At 34.7% G+C, this 9459-nt stretch overlaps 1 long non-coding RNA gene across 2 annotated transcripts; it reads left to right on the top strand.

The window, feature by feature from the left end:
- Positions 1–3211: 3211 nt before the first annotated feature.
- On the top strand, positions 3212–6049 carry LOC126881478 (uncharacterized). 2 transcript variants are annotated; one of them, XR_007696872.1, is made up of 3 exons: positions 3212–3846; positions 3907–4210; positions 4603–6049. It is a non-coding gene; the product is annotated as an uncharacterized LOC126881478 (long non-coding RNA). The 2 variants fall into 2 exon arrangements; XR_007696873.1 differs by having other exon boundaries at positions 5017–6049.
- The last annotated feature ends 3410 nt before the right edge of the window (positions 6050–9459 follow it).

Raw genomic sequence — 9459 nt, forward strand, 5'->3', positions numbered from 1 at the left:
TCTATTTATAAGAATCTGTTTTTTGCGCTTGGCTAGACCGCTGTCCAACCAAGTTCTGGGTGCCGTCCCAGGGACCTACGCGGATGTGTCACTGCCTAATTTGCTATAGGTAGGGTTCCACTTGCTATTTCTCAGATAACTGGCCCAGGTTGCCGTGTCTGCACGAAGTGAATTCTAAAATTCCACCCCTTGCAGTGTCATCCCTGCGGAGGCACAGTTATCTCCCGACGGGCACAAGGCCCGCTCGTTTCTTCGCTTTCTATATTCTGGAGTGTAACCCCCTTGAAAATTCAGTAAAATGAAATTTCCACGGCTAGTTACATCCAGTGAATATAGCTTTTGCCTCTATATTAGTTTTCCAATTGAAAATAATGTCTTGCTTACTTTGGTCTCACTCACAGTTTGGTGTTTCGCTACGGTCTATTTATAGACTTCAACCCTCGACCCTCGAGAAAGCGAGCGAGAAACACACATCTGTTCGACTCGATGTCTCGATCGCGACCAGGGCGCATATCAAGGTTAATAAATAGACAGGTTGTATGGTAACTTTCCACCAATCAGCGTCGAGAATCTAATGGCGGGAGTGACGTCACCCAGAATGCTGCATTCAAATTCATTCACTTCACTCATTGAAATGAACTCGGAAAGTAGGAATGTATTGAAAATGTGTATATTTAAAAAAATACGTTTGGATTTTTTATGACTATTTATTTCATATATTCTTTAAAAAATGTGGTAGATACCTGTAGAGTTACAAAAATCATAGAATATAATTGAAATTAAATATATGCAGTAGAATAGCATTACTACTTAATTAAAGCAGAAGGAGATTCTTTCTTGTGTATATATGGGACTAAATCATTCAAATATCCTAGATATATTAATAATGGGTTGAATACAATTTACTTTTTTAAATGATTTTGAGTAGGTATATAATAATTTTGAATTGGGGATAATGCATGTAGTACATTAATATAAATTCCTCCTAACATGTAAACCATGGTGAAAAAGAGATTCAACTAAAGATTTATGTATCAAAATTAGTAGTTTTTCCCTTAAGTTTAACATAAGAGCATCTGATTACGTTAGGTACTGGATTATATATATAAAACTATTAAAACATTATGATTCCATTCAATAGGTATCTGTGAAGTTTTACATTAACAGTAAATTATAAAAAAATACAATTTCAGTGCAATAAAGGGAATTTTCCCCATTTTATATATTAATTTAGTTTATAATTGTTTATTCAAACGATCTTCAGATGGCTGCAATATTGGTTATAATTTTATATGAAACAATTACATATAATAGATCTATTATCTATACTTAGACTTAATTAGATATATTGTTCAATAAGTCTAAGCAGTCTAAGCTGAAGAACCACAAGAGACATTAGAGAACTGTAATGTCTCTATACAAGAATGTCATTTACTATACAATACAGCAGAATGAAAATCCAGTAAGTAAGTAGGTACTTAATACAAACACATTAAAATGTACCTTAACACTTGTAAAAGAGTTTTGGGTTTAAGTTATTATACTAAAAACACTTAATGATATCTATAGATACATTATATCTCAAGATATAAACACAAATTAAAACACTAACGATATTTAATAACAAAATATAGCCTCCAAACCACGTATCCTATTATGTTTACAAACAATTCGTAAAATTGATCGTCTGGGTGACGTCACGATGACAATATTTCATTTGTCAATGTCAAAGTTACCATACAACCTATGGTATAGGGACCTTGGGCGCATATCAGCTTATTTTCGATCTGGTAAGTCCTGAAAACCCAGAAGAAAAAAGGTATAATCAGCTTCTTGGTACATTGGACGGGTATTTCAAACCACAGCAGAGTCCGTTTGCAGCGCGATTTAAATTTTACAGTGCCATAAAAGAGGTGACCGAATCGGCGAGTGAGTGGGCTGCACGCTTAAGAGGATTAGCGGTAGGCTGTGAGTTCGGCAGCGAGTTAAAAGTATGCCTAAGAGACAGATTTTTGTTCGGTTTCGGCAAGGGACCCGTGTTGGACCGACTTATGGAAGAAGAGGTAAGCGCCGATCTCGAAAAAATGGTCAGTTTAGCAGCTTCCAAGATGGCTGCCAGAGAAATACACGAGGAAATGGTAGAGGTTAAGCCAGAACCTCAGAACCTCTTAATCACGTCAGTTCTGAAGGCACGGGAAGGTACGATGCGCAGCGACGTTGGAGCAACGCGCAGACTCCGAGGAAATGGGCAACTACAGAGACGCAGAAATCAGAAAATGAGGAGCAGCACAGAGGTTACCACAGATCACTTAACTCTCTTTAGATGTTTCACGCAGGTATCTCAAGGTCATACTAAACTAAATGTCATTTTTAGTAATGATACGTGGTTCGTCCACATAAGTAGGAATAACAATTTTTAATTTTCTTGTTTTTGTAAAGAATATTTTAATTCATTTTCTTTTCAATATTATGGGACACCCCGTATATACGAGTAGGCCAATACCTAATTCAGTGAGTATGTATTAATTTTTATCATTATTTTCAAGTAAAAACCTTAAAGTTTTTTGTATGTAATTACCTGCCTACTCGCCTCATTTTAAAAAGACAATTCGCCAACCAACTCTCTTGGTTAACAGTCACTTACAATTATTCCGAAAAGTGTATAGAAACTCAATATAGTCCTCGCGAGTGATTTATACTACTCAGCAATAGCAGTACGAAAAATAGCAGGCCTGCTCCAGCTTGTGCAACGAGAAATGACAAGGTAGGAAATATTTTTATTACAATTTACTTTAAGGTCTGGTTTTTTTTACTGTTATTTTTTTTATTCTATTTTAAATTCACCCTATGCTAAACAGTCCACTAATAAAGCTCTCACTGAGTTAGTAGTCTCCTCCAAGATGATTTATTGATCCGTTACGAGCCTGATAGATCCATTTTCTATATTTTTTTCTTGCATTTTTCATTTTTCTAAGAGGGTAATATAGTCGGGGAAAGTTTCTTTTAAACCTGAATTGTTTGATTTTATTGTCATACTTTGCTAATTTACAAAGATCAGAATCAAATTCAGGTTATTTAACCGCATTTCCTTTGACTTTATTTTTTTGTTATTCTTTAACATAAGGCGATAAAATATTCTTTACAAAATTAAAATCACGTATCAATTAGTAAATTGGTTTTTTGTTTGTGCCGATCGTTAGTGGTACCTATACCACAGTTTTTTTGCTATTCGAAACAGTTAGTTCACTCTAGTTTTTATGCGGTTCCTGCGCTTGCAGAAACTCCTAGCAGACTGCGCAGTAGACTAGGAGGAAAATGTTGCTGTTGCAAGATTTAAAATATTCCGATAAAGAATATTCCAAAATTATAATAAAATAATTATGATTATCGATTTTTTTCAAAAAGCTGAAAATTAAATTCATAAATGGTAAAATCCTTTACGTACACACTTGTATAAAATTTGAAAAATAATATTTTCTGATTATTGATTGAATGTATTCAAACAATTAATCACAAGTAACTATCTAAATTGGTGACATTTGGCAACAGTGAGTAGATCTGGTTTATTTATGTATGTTTATTCCAAACATAACCTTATAAACAAACAGTTGTTTATTTAGAGTTATTTATTATTGTTTTCTCATATTTTGCAATTGTTAAGTTGGTTTACTTCGAATTTAATGTGCATTACTGTGGTATTTCTCCAGTTTTCTAAGAAGGTTGGTGATTTTGAATTGGGATTATGATGAATTTAACCCAAAGGCAATGTGTGTGTTTATTTATGTGGCAAAATTCCAGGCACCATAAAAATTTGAGTTTCTTCCTGTTGCCCATGGATGAAAATCGGTAAGAACGTAAATTCTATTTAATATCATTGACATCATTTTTGACGTGCTGTCGTTTTAGGTTTGCAGAATGAAAAGAAATTGTTCAATGTGATAAACTTTCTATGAACAGTCCTCAGTGTTGTTACATTAACTTTTAAATATGCATCTTGAGGAGCAGGCCTTTGCAGAAATACTGAAAAGCGGGTTGCAAAACAACGCAAAATAAAATAAACGAAATATGTCTTGAGATTAAACATTCAAGTTGAAGGTGTGTTCTTTCTTAAACTGGAATGATAATTTTGTAATTCTGTAGGCACATCTATTGAGAAGTTACAACCAGTGGCAAAGTGCCTTAAGGGAATCTATGACATATATAATTGAAGGTATGAGTATATGTTTCAAATCGTTGGATAATTCTGAGAAAGTGTAAATTTTTTTCATGAATTTGGTACATAACCGTCTTTATCTAAACTCTAAAAATCATTGACATCTGTTTTGAAGAACCATGTTCCTAGAAACCATTGATAACAAATATAGACGGTTACCTCTGCATTCGTTGTATCATCTTACTACTCTATCCATAGTGAGTCTAATTTTTAAATCTATAATAATTGTTTACGTGCTGGTTTCATAAAGATGCTTCAAAAATCTATATGGGCCTTACTAGGCAGCACAGCCATGCCTTTAATAGTTTTTCCAATTATATTTTCAATATGCTTATTCTAGTTAAGATTGCGGGACAAAAAGACCACTAAATATTTGAGTTCATTTTTAGGTATCAGCATTGGCTCTACAGCCCATGGTGGGTCTTGGCCTGTTCCAGAATCAGCTTCCACTCTTTCCTATCCTTTGCTTGGCTTTCCAATTTCTCACTCGAGCATGAATTTTTGGTATATATGGGATTATATTGTGATAACGACCAGATCTATGAAAGAATAGTATGTTGTTAAAGAAGATTGTGGTGACACTATTCATGAATATCTGATAATATTGGTTAATGTGAATGGAGTCCAAAATGGGGTTTAGGCTGTTATATAAAAAACTAGGTCATTAGCATATGGAAGTAGGGTGACATTATCTGGTATTAAATTATGTGAATGAGGAGAATTAAACCTAAAAACTCTATTTATTCTGCTAATCAATATGAATTTAATATATTTTAATATAAAACATATGTTATTCTTTCTAGGGACACCTCCTCTGAAGGAATTACAATTATTTGCCAGTATGTCAAATGAATTTTCAACATCAGTCATACTTTCATGAATTTATTGATGAAAATAAAACTAGGTACATGATTTATTATTTACTTCCAAGGGATTCTAAGATACTATGTGTAAAAAGTCCAATATGCAGTGATGAGCATGCTAATAACTGGCAAAATATGGGATATAACGCCAAAGATGGGAAACATGGGATGCATTCTGAAGTAAAAAGAGATGAAACTGAGAGAAATTATTGATATAAACATATAAATTAACATTGCATTACATAGTTTCCCACCTTTAGACGTATCAGATGAGTATGAGAACTGTCACTGTGCCAGGAGAATTTTATAAAATACTCCTGTCACAGAGATCTAAAGGTGGGAAACTATGTAATGTTATCGTCGGCTAAGAGTGTTAACCTGCTAACTCTATTTTTCACTGTGAGTGATATTGGGGTAGTTTCTAGGTCTGTGTACCTTCATACCATGTCCCACAAGCCCGCTGGTTCCACTGTAGTTTAGAGATAGCTATTTCTAAACTACATTGGTGTCGGCGGGTTTGTGTGGTGGTGTATGAAAATACACGGACCCAGAAACTAGCCCAATATCACTCAAAGTGAAAAATGGAGGTTAAAACTCTTATCCAAGGTTATGTTAATTTATTCGTTTATAACGATAAGTTCCACTTCTACCAGTTTCATCTCTTTTTATCTCACAAGTTAATATGTTTTCCATCTTTTGCGTTATTTTGCCGGTTATTAGTGTGAGTGCTCATTACTGTATATTTACGATTCTGTGATTTCTCAATATGATGCTGAGTAGGTATAGATCTGAGTAGGTATATAGTAGGTATCTACAACCCTTTCAAAACAGAAATTTATAAGTTCATTTTATGTACATACCTATTAAACTTTATTTTAAGGATGAATTTGAAATGCTTGTAGGGAATATATCTGTAAAAAATAAAATTGGTATTGTAAAATTGAAATTCTCAAAATATAATTTATAATTCGAATGTATTATTATTTTTTTCCTCTATAGAAAAGTCCTCTTATTAGTTTTCTCATTAGCTCTTGACAAGACATCAGTACTTCGTTTTTTAGATTTCTCACAAGGATTCAGATCCGGAAGATCCTGCGTAGACGCCAGTACTTACTTAATTACTTATTCCTCTTCACTCCATGCGGAGCATAGGGCGTCAACTGTCTGCCTCCATTCTGTCTTATCCTTTGCACTGATCTTTATTTCTGTCCAGGTTTTCCCAATAGGGCTTTTCATTCACAGTCATTTGTTTCGAGCTTCTGTCATATGTTGTATAATCCGTGTATATTCATAGATATAACAGAATAGATTAGGCCAGTTCGAAAAATAGAGTAACGCAGAACAGTTCGGGTTGGTGGTCTATCTTTCTCTCTCTACTGGCGCTCAGCTTTCTCTCTCTAGCATATGATGGCTGCCGCCTCTGTGTAACTGTCGTTCCATTACTCCCACCTCTTGGTAGATACGCTCACACTCGCACGACAGACAAAGATAGCTAGACCACCGTACTTGATATCAGCGTTACACCCCGATGCATTGAGTGGCATATGACTAGCCTGATCTATTGTTGACATATCTCTGTGTATATTAGTATTATACACAGATTATACAACATATGACAGCAGCTCGAAGCAAATGACAATCAATGAAAAGCCCTATAGCATTAATTTCTTTTCCACATTTCTACGGGTCTACCTGGTTTTCTCTTTCCATGTGGTGTATATTCTAGGGCTTGCCTCGCTATGTCTGTGTCAGGTCTCCTTAGTGTGTGCTCCATCCAACTCCATTTCCTTTTGCATATTATCTTAGATATACATAGGTTTCTGGTTAGTTCTTGTCCATAGCTCTTGGTTTGATATACGGTTTGGCCAGTAAATGTTAAGAATCTTCCTTAGGCATTTATTTATGAATACCTGCATCTGTCCAATACATTTTCTTGACACTTTCCAAGTTTCTGCTCCATATAGTAATACAGTCTTCACGTTGCTGTTGAATAGTCTTTCGGTTTTAATTGTCATCTGATGTGAAGACCACATTTTCCTTAGCATATTGAATGCGTTTGTAGCGTAGACGCCAGTATTGTACTATTTATTTCCGTACTAAGACAAATCACAGAAAAGGCCATCGAGTACAATAAACCAGCATATCTATGTTTTACCTGACAAAGACTTTCGATCGCATCCAAGTCGAAGACGTCTTACACTTACTGTATAGAAGATACATGCCAATCAATATTATACGAACCATCGAAAACATCTATTTCCATAATCGAATACAGGCAAAGATAAATGGAAAACTAACACAGTTTATACCAGTACAAAGCCGAGTCAGACAAGGGAACCCGTTAAGCCCACTGCTCTTTAATGTATCTAATAATGGACGAAATAATAGAAGCAGTATTTAAAGATCATGGTTACAGAATGGGGAACAAAAAACTCCAAATATTAGGTTATGCAAACGACGCCGCATTAATCGCCAAGACAGAAGACAATCTCCAGATTAACACACATCTTCAATACAACAGCCAAGAAATACAATATCAATATATGATAATATCAGCAGAAAAAACACATGTATGACATCTAAATACCCACTACGAGGTAAAATCGAAATTGATGGGAAAATATTAAAGCAGGAAGCAAGGTTTAGATATCTGGGAATAGATATACCCAGTTACGGAGATGTTGAAGAGGAAGTACTACAAGAAAGCTTAAAAGCAAGTAAAGCGCTGGGATCTCTTAATCTCTTCCAATCTGGAAGAACGAACACCTAAGACAAGACACAAAAGCAAGAATCTATAAAGCAGCATTTCGACCTATATTGACATACACGGCAGAAACAAGACCTGAAACATCTAAAACGAGACGACTACTAGAAACAACCGAGATGAAAATACTTAGACGAATATCAGGGAAAAGTCTATTGGATAGAGAGAGATGCGAAAACATAAGAAGATCATGCAATGTAGAAGACATACCTAAATGGATGAGTGACAAAACGGAAACTGGAGTGGAACGAACACATTAGTAGAATGGCAGAGGATAGGATAGTACGAATAGCACGAGATAAGTCACCAAATGGATGAAGAGGTATTTGCAGACTAAGAAAAAGATGGTGCGATAATTTAAACAATTTAGGAGGCTAATATTGAAGAAGAAACAGTCTTTAAAGCCTACCTACAAGAAGGAAGACTCCTCTTGCTACGGCGCGTCGAATAATATATCGCTTGTACTATCCCGGAGAATTTAAAACCGTATTTCCGATTGCATTTTTAAAACTGGAAGTCCTTTGCCAAATATCTCACCTTTAGTACCATCCTTGGATTATATAAGCTTTCATCCGACACCTCATTTGTCATTCTATCTGGTTTAATGACTGAGGAGTTGTGTTTACGGACAGACGGACGTATATAATTCAACGCTTTCACATTTTTTTCAAAACTGAGTGAAAACAATATTTCTTTAGAAATCCATAAATATATTCGCTAATAATGAAACTAATTTGCAGTGGTTATAGCCTGTTTAAACTACTTTATTGTTTAAACTACTTTATTTAATGGGTTATAAGTCAAACAATCATAGTATTGAGTAAACTTATATATTTTTATAAAACTTACTAAACATCTTACATACAATAAATCATACAAGTGACAACCATGTTGACTGGCTTGAAGTTAGCCATGTCATGTCTAGCACGCAGCCCCTTGCTACGCTGTTACACAGCTATATATATTAAACACCTTCCCCCTAAGATCGATATCTATAAGGGGTCTTTATATTACGACCAACTCTCGTCTTATAACTGTTAGAAGTCTCAATATTTGGGTTGACTTTATGACTCAATGTAGGTACTGATTTTACATTTGGGCTTGGGCAACTAATGGTTTTATTAACACTATCATTTACGTTAATGTGAGTGGTATCTTTATGAACACTTTGTGACTGAATATCAGGGTACAACTCGGGTTCTAAAATGAGTTCTTTTTCAAGTGTTGTGGTGTATGAATGTTTCATTTGGTGTGAATTCCGTCTAATAATTTTATTGTTATCTTCTTTTTTCACCCAATATGATCTAGGTTCATTGGCCTTTTCTAACACAATTGCTTTACGCCAATAATTATCTTTTGAACTTCTTATTACTACCCTATCTCCCTTTCTAAACTCTACTGGTTTTCTTCGTGCTGTCTTATCATAACGTACTTGTAATTTCTCTTTTTCTTTGCATAAATTCTTATATACTTGTTTCTGGATTGTAGGTTCTAATTTATTAGCTGTAGTTGGTAATTGTCCTCTCAGGATCCTGCTCTGTAAAATTTGAGCTGGAGATGCATCAAGATTTATTATGCAGGTATTATTATATTCCATCACCAAATCTCTAAAATCAACA

Source organism: Diabrotica virgifera, chromosome 3 (assembly GCF_917563875.1).
Source record: "Diabrotica virgifera virgifera chromosome 3, PGI_DIABVI_V3a".
NCBI lineage: Eukaryota > Metazoa > Arthropoda > Insecta > Coleoptera > Chrysomelidae > Diabrotica > Diabrotica virgifera.